The sequence below is a fragment of the Callithrix jacchus genome, chromosome 2 (genome assembly GCF_049354715.1).
Source record: "Callithrix jacchus isolate 240 chromosome 2, calJac240_pri, whole genome shotgun sequence".
In the NCBI taxonomy this organism is placed as follows: Eukaryota; Metazoa; Chordata; class Mammalia; order Primates; family Cebidae; genus Callithrix; species Callithrix jacchus.
Window position 1 is genome coordinate 33913992 of NC_133503.1, and position 13884 is coordinate 33927875.

The 13884-nt window shown below is 50.1% G+C and overlaps 1 long non-coding RNA gene across 1 annotated transcript; it reads right to left on the minus strand.

The window, feature by feature from the left end:
• Positions 1 to 718: 718 nt before the first annotated feature.
• Positions 719 to 2755, minus strand: LOC144581497 (uncharacterized). Its single transcript, XR_013532378.1, has 3 exons — positions 2500 to 2755; positions 1478 to 1539; positions 719 to 999 (listed from the first exon to the last, which is right to left on the minus strand). It is a non-coding gene; the product is annotated as an uncharacterized LOC144581497 (long non-coding RNA).
• Between the last annotated feature and the right edge of the window lie 11129 nt (positions 2756 to 13884).

The following is a 13884-nucleotide window of genomic DNA, read 5'->3' on the forward strand; positions in this document are numbered from 1 at the left end:
TAGACTGGACAAGGAAAATGTGGCACATATACACACAGAATACTATGCAGCCATAAAAAATGATGAGTTCATGTCCTTTGTAGGGACATGGATGAATCTGGAAACCATCATTCTCAGTAAACTGATATAAGAACAAAAAATCAGACACCACATGTTCTCACTCATAGGCGGGTGTTGAACAATGAGAACACATGGACACAAGAAGGGGAGCATCACACACTGGGGTCTGTTTTGGGAGAGTAGGGGAGGGACAGCAGGGTGTAAGGAGTTGGGGAGGGATAACATGGGGAGAAATGCCAGTTATAGGTGATGGCGATGGAGGCAGCAAACCACATTGCCATGTAAGTACCTATGCAACAATCCTGCATGTTCTTCACAGGCACCCCAGAACCTAAAGTGAAATTATATATATATATATATGTAAAAATTGCTGTGTGTGGAGGCTCACACCTATAATCCCAGTACTTTGGGAGGCTGAGGCGGGTGAATCACCTGAAGACAGCAGTTCGAGACCAGCCTACCAACATGGAGAAACCCCATCTCTACTAAAAATACAAAATTAGCCAAGCATGGTGGTGTATGGCTGTAATTTCAGCTACTTGGGAGGCTGAGACAGGAGATTGCTTGAACCCAGGAGGCAGAGATTGCAGTGAGCCAAGATTGCACCGTTGCACTCCAGCCTGGGCAACAAGAGTGAAATTGTGTCTTTAAAAAAATTGTTAAAATAGTAAATTTTACATTATGTATATTTTACCACAATAAATCAAAACAACAGGAGTGTGCCCCATGGTTCTTAGTCTGTAGAGATTCTTTCTGAGGGAGGTGCTGAGCTGCTGTGGATGTCCTGGAGGGCATCCTGTGGCATGGGCCCAGGAGTTTCAGGGGCCATCTGATGGCTCTGGAGGGCATGGCAGAGAAATCCAATCAGGGTAAATGTGGGTTTTCTTTCACCTTCTTGGGCAGAGTGGCCATCTCCCCACCAGACAGCCAAGGAGCAGCCTGGAGGGGAACAAAGCCAGGAGGGTAATTAAAGGTACCTCATTCTTCCCCTCCAGGGGCAGCTCCAACCATTGTACTGAGCTCCCCACCCCTTTTCTACCAGGATCCACCAATCATAAATAGGCACAAATAACTGAGGCCCAAATCCTTTCCCATTTCTGCAGTGGGCTCCCCAGTACTTGGGACAAGAAGGAAATTTGGAGGCAGGAACTCAGACGAATCGGACAGAACTTACATTTCCAACTGTGCAAGACACCTCCCTGGAACTCACAGCAGCCATCATAATTGTCACTTGCAAAAGGGGTCTTATCACATAACAGCTTTCTCACTCCTCAGGGGACAGGGGGTGGGGCCCAGACTCAACCGCAGGGACTTGTGTCTTCATTCATTATTTCCCAAACAAGTCAGTAGAAAATTGAGGTTTCTGAGCAATTTGCCGATTAATAACCACTGGAGATGTGGGTCCATATAAACTCACCAAGCAAAAAAGTAAGACCCTCCTCTCTCTCTTTCTGTTGAATAAGGACCTACAGTAGGTATCTCGAGAAGAAAAAAAAGAGAAAAGCAGAAACGTAAGTAACCTTTCCTTTCCAGCGCAGCAACTCTGCTTGCAGCCCTGCCGCCCAGCAACTCCTGGATTAATCTTTCTTTCTTTCTTTCTTTCTTTTCTTTTTTTCCTTTTTCTACTCAATGGATTGTGGTCAAGGCCATTGTAACGTGAGCAGTGCCTCGGAGGGGATTGGCCGAGGGGGCTGTGAGGGGCCCCTTTCACAGAGGGCTAATTGCGTTTCAGACCACCAGTATTCGGGAGCTACAGATGTCTTCCTTCATTTGCCTAGGCAGTACAATTGGACCCATCTGTTGCATTTATTCCGCTGGCTCCCCTGCCCGCCCCCTGCCTACCCCCCAACCCCTTGCCACCCCTCCTCCCCTCCCTTCCCTTGTCTGCTGAGCCTAAATTGAAAACTCATCAAAATGTAATCCAAGAGCAGTTTGGCTGCCTAGCCGCTGAGAAGGGGCTCGGTGGGAATAAAGGCCCCCCGCCACTTTTACACATGGGCCAGAGCCCGGGGAGCCGGGTCACAGGCAGCCTTAGGGGGGAAAGTGAGAAGTTAGCTGGCAGATGGGCTGCTCCATGCGGCCCTATAACCTGATGCCTCCGAAGAGGGGCCCTAGCAACGGGCTGGCCCAGGCCGGAGGACGCCGCTGCCCTGGAGGTGGCGACCCCACCTCGAAGGCCTCGCCCCTGGCCCGAGATTTCAAACGGGGCTGGGGCCAGGGCTCATCACTCTCTGACCCCCATCTGCCCTCTGGAGCTCAAAGGGATTTCCAAGGCAGAGAGGGCAGGGACGGTATGGCCTTGCAAGGGTTGGGGAATGTGGCATTCGGGAAGGCCGGCTGCCTGGCCTAGGGTGCCCCCCTCCTGCCCTGCCCAGGCCTGCCCTCTGTTCACTCCTCCCTGGCTGCTGCTTGGCTGCAGGCTCACACCCTTTCCTGCACCTCCTCCTCTTTCTCCCATGCAGGCCGTGAACTCTAGAAGGTAGGGTAGTGCCGCTAGTGCCTCTGCGATGCCCCAGGCTGAGTCTGGTTGTGGGGCAGGCTTTGGGGCTCTGCGCTTGCCATCAGTACAAGCCCAGGCTGCAGTCTCTTTTGGGGCCCCTTTCTGACACCTGCCCCAGTATGGGCCGGGAATGGGCCTATCGATCCCCAGAACAGCAGATGGCTGCACCTTCGGACCTGTCTGCAGATGACTTCCGGGAAAGGGCAGACTTCCGGCGATCATGATGTTTTAGGATCAATAGGCTGGAGGAGCAGCTATGGTTAAGATTTCATTGAATTGGGTGCCTATGAGGGCTTTGACATCTCATTGTTGAAGTGTTATGAGTGCGGGGTTTCTTTTTTTTAAACTTCTTTTTACTGACATCTACAGTTAAAAAAAAAATTCATAGAACCCAGTATAAATACACACAAAATGAAAGCCAAAGGTTCATGAATACTTACTCTAATGCTATGCAATGTCCTCTGATAGTTTCTATTCTGATATTTTGTTTCATTTCATTCCAATGCTTAAAATGCTGATCATCTTGATCTGTTAAATTGCTTTCACAACCTACAGAGGCAGCAGTTCTCAACACCCACAGGCATCAGAACCCAGTCTTGAAATGCATAAAAGAGCAGGCTCCTGGGCCATCATCTCAGAGAGCTGGGATAAGTGCTGGGGCGAGGCCCAGGAACAGGCGTCTGGGTGTCAAGCCCACAGTCTGAGCTGGAAACTTCAATAGGTTGACCATGGTGGTTAGCTCAAGGTGGGGTGTTCCCAGATCGCCTCCTCCCCTCGACCTCCTACCATTCTTAATTAAATCCTCACCCAGTGAGAGTGTGGACGTCAGGCCTGGCTTGGCTAGCTTTTAATTGAAGTGTTAATTTGCTGCTACAGAGAGTAAGGGTCCTGCAGTTCTGGAGCCTTCATTTGCTGCCATCCTAAGCTGATTAGCTTTGTGGGGGCGGGTGGTGGTGGTGATGGGGGGATCGGCAGGGGAGCTAGCTGGGCCAGAATCAGGCCTTGGAGCAGCCTTTGCAGACAGAGGGCGGGCCAGGGCCAAAACCTTCTGCACCTGCCTCATTCTGCCCACCAGCCGCTAGGCAAACACCTGCTCCAATGGGCCTCCAAGGCATTGACCCGTTTTTGCATCCCCTCCCCTCCATCTCTGTGATAAAGAACCATCTTCATCCTGTGACTTCTGCTCACACACCATTGTCTAAAGAGGAACAATCAGCTCCTCAACTTGATGCTCAAGGGCCCCCAGGAGTGGCTCCAAGAGCACCTCTGGGGCTCTCCTCTTTCACCCTCTCTTCATCCAAGCCAGGCTAGGCTGTTTCCTAGACCCAGTTGTGCTGTGTCTCCCCTGCCAGTCCCAGCCCCTTGATCTTATGTGCTTCCTCCAGGAATACCCTTGCTGAATTGTGCCAGTCATGAACCTGGCTTTGACTTCAAGAACAGCAGAATCCTAGTGCTCCTAGAATGACCTCTCTCCCTCTCTTTGTCTCTCTGTCCGTCTCTTAGCTTTGCTTGCTCCCTCTGTTCTGGTTTTGTGCTCATACAAAGGCGAGATGATTATTATCCATTCCAGGCTTACATTGTATGAACTAAACGACCCCAGCAAAAAGAGTGTGGATTTCTCCTTAGTTCTAGCAAACAACCTGAAATAGAGTCTAATTGTTCAGCTTGAGTCTCTTATACATTCAACTTAGTATACATGTAAGGACACACTTGTCAGATATTTTCTCAGAAATTAAATTGTGGGATTCCGGGAAAGCTCATCTCTAGTGTACCCAACATTCTCTGTCAACACTTGTGTTTCATAGAAGCTAGTGAGGTCTCTAGGTTTCTAGGTTCCTCCTAGAAACATCTAGGTTCTAGGATAAGCGCTGGAAGAACCTCATGCATGGGTTCTCAAGGATCCTAGATTTGACACTGCCTTTGTTAAAGTTTGCTTAAATCTTGTGTCTCTTAGTGCATTAATAGGCAACTGAAATAGCAGCTCACTTGCCAGGTGGCATTTTTGGTTGGCATTTAGGATGAGACTGGCCCACCCTGACCACCGGAGTTCAGAGCCAGCAGACTGTCTAGCTAGTGTGTGATTTAAGAGATGTGCGTGGGTGTTTCTCTTGAGCTGTTTCATGGTCACCATAATAATGGCTAACATTTATCAAACACATACTATGTGCCAGGTACTATGCATTAGTCCTCACAACAACCCTTTGAGGTAGATACCATTATTGTCCCCGATTTATATATCAGAAAATGGAGGCACAGGGATATAAAGCAGCTTGCCCAGGGTCACCTAGCGAGGAAGCAAAGATGGGTTGACTCCCGGGTCTAGGTGTGTTATGTCTACGCAATGTAAAAACAGCAGCAGCAACGATGATAGCAGCTGTGTGGCCTCTCAATATTTCTGGCTTTTGGTCGGCTGTGAGAATGAATGCAGTCTTACTTGGCGTTCTCTTTCTTTGCAGTGGGGCGGCTTCTAGGCAGCTTGTGGCAGGAACAATGCAGGTATCTACCCAGTGCAGGCTTTCACATTTCTCATGGTGCCCAAGAGGCTTCAAGGAGAAATTCAGCACTTGGACCACCTGACTTTATGTCAGCTTTATATCATATCGTTTTCCCACTTTCCAGCCATAGCACTTTCTTACTGGCCCGCAAACATGATACCCATGGGTATCCTTAGAAAATAGACCACAAAAACGTAAGTGCTAACATTTCACTGGAAGTTCAATCCCAGGAAAGCAGAAGTAAGGGAAAAGAGGGGTGAGAGGAGGTGGGGAGAAGGAATACAGGAGACAGCGTCTGAGCCAGCCACTGTGTGGCTACCCACAGAGGTGACTGTGTGGTCCTGCAAGATACCTTCATGAAGCTGCATGAAGCGCCCCACAGTTCAGAGGAGGAAGCGAGAACTGATTCACTGGCTTTTGTCTCTGATTAGTCAACGTCCTCCCACGCAGGGTATCCATTGCCTTACCTTTCTGGGCTGTGCCACCTGGCCCTCCAGCAATCGTGAAGAAGCCAGTTCCCAAGACAGCAGTGGTGGCATCGGCAGCTGAGCCAAAGCATGCTGAGTGAGCCAGTGAGCACACAAACAGTGCACCCACCCGTCCACTACAGCCTGCAGCCTCTCAGGCCTGGTGGAGTGAACTGGCTGGTGTGCATGCATGAGAAGTCTCTGGGTGCTATCTGGTTATGCTGCAAGTGACAGGAGGAATGAGAAACGATCATCAGAACAACACATGCCAGAAAGCAAGGCATATGCGCACATCTTCGCTTGTCACAGTCCTCCCAACCCCTTAAGGGATTTTGTGCACTTTGAGAAATGCTGCCGCTTCCAATGTGCTCGGTGGTCTCAAGCCCATAGTCACATACACAGTCTAGGAACCACTCCTCCATGCTATGTCACTTAAGTAGGCACTCACTTTTCCCAGATAAATCAGTCATTCCCAAATCTGCCCCTCCGCATCATCAAGCACCCACTTCTTCCTCCATTCAGTATTGAGTGCCTAGCCTGCTCCGGGCTCTGGGGATACAGTGTTGACTGAGACACAATCCTGGTTTCAGGCAGCTCAGTGTCTCCCAGAGAGACAGACCCATGAAAAGTCACTGCATCACAGCATGATGGGCACAGTGAGGAAAAAACACCTGGGGTACTAAGAAAGCACCATGGAAAGACACTAGCCAGAGTGCTACAAAACCCCAAACAAGAATTGCTTACACAAGGCAAATGTCTATTTTTCTCTCCAGGTTTTCTGTCCATGGCAGTCATGGCACCTCTACTTCATGAAACCCTCAGGACCAGGTTCCTCCCATTCCTAGCTTGTGGCCTTCATCCTCATCCCCTGAGATGGTGGCACTGTTCCAGGTGACAGGGTGAAGGAGAAGATGAAGAAGAGGCAAAGGGCATTCTCCAGCCCTTGAAGAAAGCTTCCTGGAGGATGCCTGTCGCATGCAGCCACCTTTGCTTAATGTTCCACTGGCCAGAGCAGCATGGCTCCACCTCACTGCGGTGGAGACTGGGCAATGTCATTTTTTTCTTGCTCATTTACCTAGCTAAAATTTCTATCATGGCAGTCTCTGCCACAGACACATAACACACAGAGGTGGTGGTACTGGTAATTGGGACAGTAGTTCTTGAAGGAAGTGGCACTTGAGGTATCTTAGAAGAGAAATGGGTAGAGGGGAGGGCTATTTCAGATGGGGGTGTATGGGCAGAGCACAGGGGTGCAGTCCAGCAGCACGCCTCTCTGCGTGTGCACGGGTGCATATGTGCGTGCGTAGATGTGGCCATGTGCGGAGAATGCTGTCAAGGGCTCACACTGGAAAGATGGACAAGTCATGAGCCATGTGGTTTATGAACCTCAAAAAGGAACTTGGGCTTCATCTCCAAGTGCAGTGGGGAGCCACTGGCACGTTAGGAAGTCAAATCTGCAAAAGGAGATGAGTGGGGAGAGGAAGTGAGAGGAGAGGAGAAGGTTTCTCAGTCTGCTGGGCAGGCGATGAGGGTGGAGGAGGAACAGGCTGGAGGGTGGGGAGAATCAGGTCATTTTGTCAAGTTTGAGGAAGCTGATGAAGGGTGGAGAGGGTTTTTGGGGTGGAGGAGTGTCTGAGGGGGTGAGTGTGGAAGAATTGGACACAGAAGCCTGGGAACTGAGTTTGGGGAGGTGTGTGTGTTTGTGGGGTTGTGTGAGCATATGAGTGTGTAGGCATGAGTGGGTGAGTGCTTGTGGGGTGTGAGTGTGCGAACATGAGTGTGTGCTTGTGGGGTGTGAGTGTGCAGACATGAGTGTGAGTGCTTGTGGGGTGTGTGCGGACATGAATGTGAGTGCTTGTGGGGTGTGAGTGTGTGGACATGAGTGTGTGAGTGCTTGTGGAGTGTGAGTGTGCAGACATGAGTGTGTGAGTGCCTGTGGGGTGTGAGAGTATGTGAATGTGTGAATGCTTGTGGGGTGTGAGTGTGCAGATATGAATGTGAGTGCTTGTGGGGTGTGGTTGTGTGGACATGAATGTTTGTGAGTGCTTGTGGGGCGTGAGTGTGTAGACATGAGTGTGTGAGTGCTTGTGGGGTGTGGTTGTGTGGACATGAATGTGAGTGCGTGTGGGGTGTGAGAGTATGTGAGTGTGAGTGCTTGTGGGGTGTGAGTGTGGGGACATGAATGTGAGTGCTTGTGGGGTTTGACTGTGGGGACATGAATGTGAGTGCTTGTGGGGTTTGACTGTGGGGACATGAATGTGAGTGCTTGTGGGGTTTGAGTGTGCAGAGTATGTGAGTGCTTGTGGGGTGTGAGTGTGTAGACATGAGTGTGTGAGTGCTTGTGGGGTGTGAGTGTGCGGACATGAATGTGAGTGCTTGTGGGGTGTGAGTGTGTAGACATGAGTGTGTGAGTGCTTGTGGGGTGTGAGTGTGCGGACATGAATGTGAGTGCTTGTGGGGTGTGAGTGTGTAGACATGAGTGTGTGAGTGCTTGTGGGGTGTGGTTGTGTGGACATGAATGTGAGTGCGTGTGGGGTGTGAGAGTATGTGAGTGTGAGTGCTTGTGGGGTGTGAGTGTGGGGACAGGAATGTGAGTGCTTGTGGGGTGTGAGTGTGGGGACATGAATGTGAGTGCTTGTGGGGTTTGACTGTGGGGACATGAATGTGAGTGCTTGTGGGGTTTGAGTGTGCAGAGTATGTGAGTGCTTGTGGGGTGTGGTTGTGTGGACATGAATGTGAGTGCTTGTGGGGTGTGAGAGTATGAGTGTGAGTGCTTGTGGGGTGTGAGTGTGGGGACAGGAATGTGAGTGCTTGTGGGGTGTGAGTGTGGGGACATGAATGTGAGTGCTTGTGGGGTTTGACTGTGGGGACATGAATGTGAGTGCTTGTGGGGTTTGAGTGTGCAGAGTATGTGAGTGCTTGTGGGGTGTGGTTGTGTGGACATGAATGTGAGTGCTTGTGGGGTGTGAGAGTATGAGTGTGAGTGCTTGTGGGGTGTGAGTGTGGGGACAGGAATGTGAGTGCTTGTGGGGTGTGAGTGTGGGGACATGAATGTGAGTGCTTGTGGGGTTTGACTGTGGGGACATGAATGTGAGTGCTTGTGGGGTTTGAGTGTGCAGAGTATGTGAGTGCTTGTGGGGTGTGGTTGTGTGGACATGAATGTGAGTGCTTGTGGGGTGTGAGAGTATGAGTGTGAGTGCTTGTGGGGTGTGAGTGTGGGGACAGGAATGTGAGTGCTTGTGGGGTGTGAGTGTGGGGACATGAATGTGAGTGCTTGTGGGGTTTGACTGTGGGGACATGAATGTGAGTGCTTGTGGGGTGTGAGTGTGGGGACAGGAAAGTGAGTGCTTGTGGGGTGTGAGTGTGGGGACATGAATGTGAGTGCTTGTGGGGTGTGTGTGCAGACATGAGTGTGTGAGAGCTTGTGGGGCGTGAGTGTACAGACACGAATGTTTGTGAGTGTGAGTGCTTGTGGAGGGTGACAGTATGTGAATGTGTGTAAAGTTTGAGGAGGTGGAGCAGTGATGGATGATGCCCACGCCTGGAGTATGGTTGTAACAAGGATAGTTTGAGTGGTAAGAGGTCACTGGAGTCACTCGGGGCCTGCAATTGCGATCAGCTCTTCAGGGTGAGAACTGGTTGTCTGACCAGATACTGAGATCTTCAGAGGCAAGGCCCGGCAGAAGGAAAGACAGCGCCTGTGTCACTGTGGCTGTTACCATCATCGCTGTCTTCATCTTTGGTCAGCTGGGAGCTGAGAGGGGGGCACTGGGATGTGGCATGTGGTGGCTTGGAGAGTTATTGCTTCATGTGTTTGCTTCTGGATGTAGAAACACATCCCGGGTAGATCAAGGACAGGAGCTGGGCCTGAGCCAGGCCTCAGGCAAGAACTGTGGGTCAAGGTGCCAGTGCCTGTGGTCCGGTGGGTTATCTAACAGTCGCTAGGAAACCAGGTTGGCCTCTGCCCAACGGAAAGCTGCGTTGGGGCCGCTCTCCTGGTGCCCCAGGGATAATAAGGACTTCAGAAAGGACAGCCCCTACTCAGGGCTCAAAGAGGCTTTAGTTCCTTGTTTGGCGGCTTAAAAAAGGCAAACAGAAGCTTTTCTCCTTTGGGGATCAATGTGAATCCCAGAAAATCCCATTATTTCCCTTTGAGATCAGTGGCCTGCTCTTGAGGGCATTCTCTTCCCCAAGGCAACAAGCCCTCTCCTCACCCTCTGTGAGCATCCTGTCCCTGCGTGGCCTCATAGGTAAGGGGGTGGAAACAGGGTACAGGTGAACCCCAGCTTGCTACAGCTATCTCCTCATCCCCTAGTCCACCCTGACCCCTCCACAGCACACAGCAGGGGGTTGTATGTAGAGGTGAGACGGGGTGGGGGGCAAAGCCACTAGAAAAAATGTTTTTCCATCTCTCCTTTTCTAGGAAGTCACTTTTGACCTTGGAAGATGGCTGAGAGGTCCTGCTTCTCTAGGCTGCTGCCTCATTTGGGATCTGCATCTGTGCTGCCACTTCCCACCACGATTCTCGGCAGGTGGGACTCATATCATCATGGTAGGATGCGCATGATGGTAGAAGATGACATTTACTGAGCCTTTACTTGGTACCTGGCACTGGCTAAGCTCCCTTAATGTGTTTAGGAACTCTATGAGGAGGGCATTATTATTATCTCCATTTTACAGATGAGGTGACTGAGGCATGGACAGGCCAAGTCATTGACCCAAGGACATCCATGGTAGGTGGGAGAGCCCTACCTGGTTCGTAGGATGTTGAGGAATCAGCCCTGAACCATCAGGTTTTCTAGAAAGTTGCCCCTGTTGGGCCTCTGTTTAGATTAAAAAACAAAACAAACAAACAAAAAACCCTCCAGTTTAATTTTTCCAAAAGAGAAAATCAATGGAGCACGCCTGACCACTTGTCCATATTGACCACTGACAGCCAGCTTCTTCCTTTCCAAAACCTGCACCCCAAACTCATCTATCCTGTGTGTGCTAAGCCAGGGCCCAGGGGAAGAGCAACCAAGCAGGGATCATTCCTTGCTATGTGCTGGGCCTGTGACAAATGCTTTCCCAAACCCCTGGCCTTCATAATCCTTACCATTTGGTGATCAGAGCAGACGGTGCTGGTCTGTGAGGAGTAAGGAGCAGGATGAGCCCCAAATGAGGAAATAGGGTCTCAGAGCAAGGGCCAGTGTCTTTCCTAGTAATGTAGAGTCTAGACAGGAACCAGGATTGTCTGACTTGGGAACTCACATTTTGATCCACTGAGATCCCCACACAGCTTGATGACATCTCCTATGTATTGTTTGTTTGTTTGTTTTTTTGCCTGGTTGGCTGCCCCATTCTCAGTGGTGCTTTTGAAAGGGACAGGTTTCCTTGAAGTGACTTCTAAGTGGGTGAGATGTTGGCAACAAGTCCTTCTCTGTCACTTCTAATTCAGATGAATGTGGGTGTGGTATACTGGGAAGCTCAGAGGCCCATGCACTCTGTTTTCTGAACCCTATTTGACTTTGAGACACACACACACACACACACACACACACACACACACACACACGCAGGCACAGGACATGCAGCCCCTATGTGGGAGTCTTTTGGAGATGTGCTTTAATGCAGAGAGAAGTCTTTCATTAGCATTGAAATAGGTGCTCCAGAGAGCACTTGAAAGCTGTTTGCTCTTTTAAGTAGGCTAAGACTCCTCAGCTCTCTGGAGCCTGCATGGTGGCTGACCTTATGCCTTTCCTAGAGGAGCCCGCTGCAGACTAGGATGTGGGGTTTTCAAGCAGCTGCTCCTCTCATCACTCCCAGGAGCATTTTGCACATCCCAGCTGTGGGTTTTGATCCGGGAACTATGAACAGAGGGGCCCTTGTGGATCCGGAGCCTGGCCCAGCTTGTCCCTCCTGCAGTTGTTCTACCCAGGGTGACTCCTTCTCTCCCTCTGGGCTTCCCTTCACTCAGGCAGGACTGATCAGCTTAAAGAGGCTGTGTCCCTGCTGGGCCTCTTGGCCTCTCTGTCCTCCCAGGTGGCCTCTGGGCAGACCGATGCTGGATTTGCACTTACTTAGCCTGGAGAAGAAGTTGGGGACCGATGGCCAGAGATCAAAGGTTAAGAGGGGTTAAGCCTTCACCCCAGAAGGTCACTCATCAGGCTTGAGACAACTGTCTCACAGGTATTTGCCTGAAACCTAGAGTAGAGGTAGGCCTTTGGGGAATGTTCATCCACTTATAGTCACACGACTGAATGACAGGGCTATGTTCGAGAAATGAGTTGTTAGGTAAGTTTGTGGTTGTGCAGAATCATAGAGAGGACTTAAAACCTAGATGGTATACATGCTTTTACTTATATATATTTTTATATGGAAAGCCAAATGCCCCAGCACCATTACTGATCATTAGCCATCTCTCCTACTTGATCCGCAATGGCAATATCAAGTGCCATACATCAGATTTCTGTATGTGCTCCATTATCATCTTATGGGACCACTATCATCTATGTATGGTCTATTGTTGATTGAAAACGTTGGCTGTGCAGTGCATGACTGTACTAAGGAAATACCATCCTCTTTGTATAGACAACCCATACCCCAGATTTTGTGCAAGTTACTGCTTCCCGGAGCCTCTGTTTCCCCATCTTTCCAATAAGGAGTTTGGACTTGACTGATTGGCAATCAATGGCAGATAGTTCATTATCTTGGTCAATTAGAGCCCTTAAATATATTTCTATTCTCAGGCAATGAGAGCAAGTTAGGCTAGACAAGACAGATAAAAGGGAAAAGGACAGTTGGCCTTCATCAGAATTCCTAAGAGGGGTTGTAACATATTTTTCCTGGGGATCTGGATGATCAGAGCAGACCCTGCTGGTCTGTGATGGAGCAATGAGAAGGGTGAGCCCCAAGCTGAGCCTCAGCTCCTTCCCATCTGCCTACCTTCCTTTCCCCTTCACAAGAGGCTATGGTAAGCAAATGGCTTTGATTCAGAGGAGCCTGATTCATCAAGCCTGATCCAAGCTTGAGGGAGCTGGTTTGTCCTGAGCACATAATAGAGTTCCATCTAGTGGGAATAGGTGGGACATTTTTCTACCTGCTTGCCTCTCAGCCAGAGGCAATGCTATGGTGCACCCATCAGGATGGTGGCATCCCAGTGTCTGCCAGCTATGCAGCCCAGAGGTGTAGGCTTCATGCAGAATGGACACACCAAATGTGGCCAGCTGCCCAAAGCACCAACCAAGGCTGCACCTTTGATGGGCATTGTGTGAGCAAGACCCAGTGGAGAAGTAAATGGAGGGGAGAGAAATTTCACAGACTGTCCTTTTCCCCTACAGGGGCTTTGTGTTCCCATTCAAAGGAGTGCTCAAACCATCTCTCCAAGGCACTTGGGTCAAGGCCACAGGCTCTTCCAGGACTGTGGAGGAGTCCTACTTTGTTGGGTCAAAGGGAGGCCGCTGGTCTGGGGAAGGGACACCTGATGTTGACTGAGGACCTGTTGGGGCTTCATAGCATGGCTCTGGAGTCAGGAGGAATGAGGGTTAATCCCAGGCTCCATTTCTGGCTGTGATGCTTGGACAAATGACTTAACTTCTCTGTGGCTCCCCCTGTCAGATCTACACACCGGGGTAATAATGGAGTGTTCGTGAGCAGGCACGTGAAAACACACAGGGAGCACCGGCAGCATAAGTGCTCAATAAGTGACAAGCGATGCTACAAACAACAGGAAGAGGGGACCAGGCAGTGAAGGAATATGATGTTCAAAGTGATTACTCCACTGTGAGTACCACTCATTACTTTTTGTGGCCTTTGATCTAATAAACAGCCCCATGGAGGGGAACTGCTACTGTCCCCAATCTACAAAGGAGCCCACTGAGGCTTGAAGTGGGCTTGGGTTTGAGCTAAACCTTGGATTCAGAGCCTTAGGCTTACCCTGACCTTGGGCCTTGGGCACAGTGCTTCACAAGGGCAGAAGGCTGTGCCTACCTTCATCTGTGAAAAGGGTGGAGAGGCTGGAGGAATGCCCATGTTCCCTGGAGAAAGAATTGGAAAGAGGTGAAAACTGAATATATATATATATATATATATATATATATATATATATATATATATATATGGAGTCTTGCTCTGCCGCCCAGGCTAGAGTGCAGTGGCACAATCTCAGCTCACTGCAACCTCCACCTTCCGGGTCAAGCAATTTTCCTGCCTCAGCCTTACTTATAGCTGGGATTACAGGCACCTGCCACCATGCCTGGCTAATTTTTGTATTTTTAGTAGAGATGGGGTTTCACCATCTTGGCCAGGCTGGTCTTGAACCTCTGACCTCATGATCTACCAGCCTCAGCCTCCCAGAGTGCTGGGATTACAGGCATGAGCCATA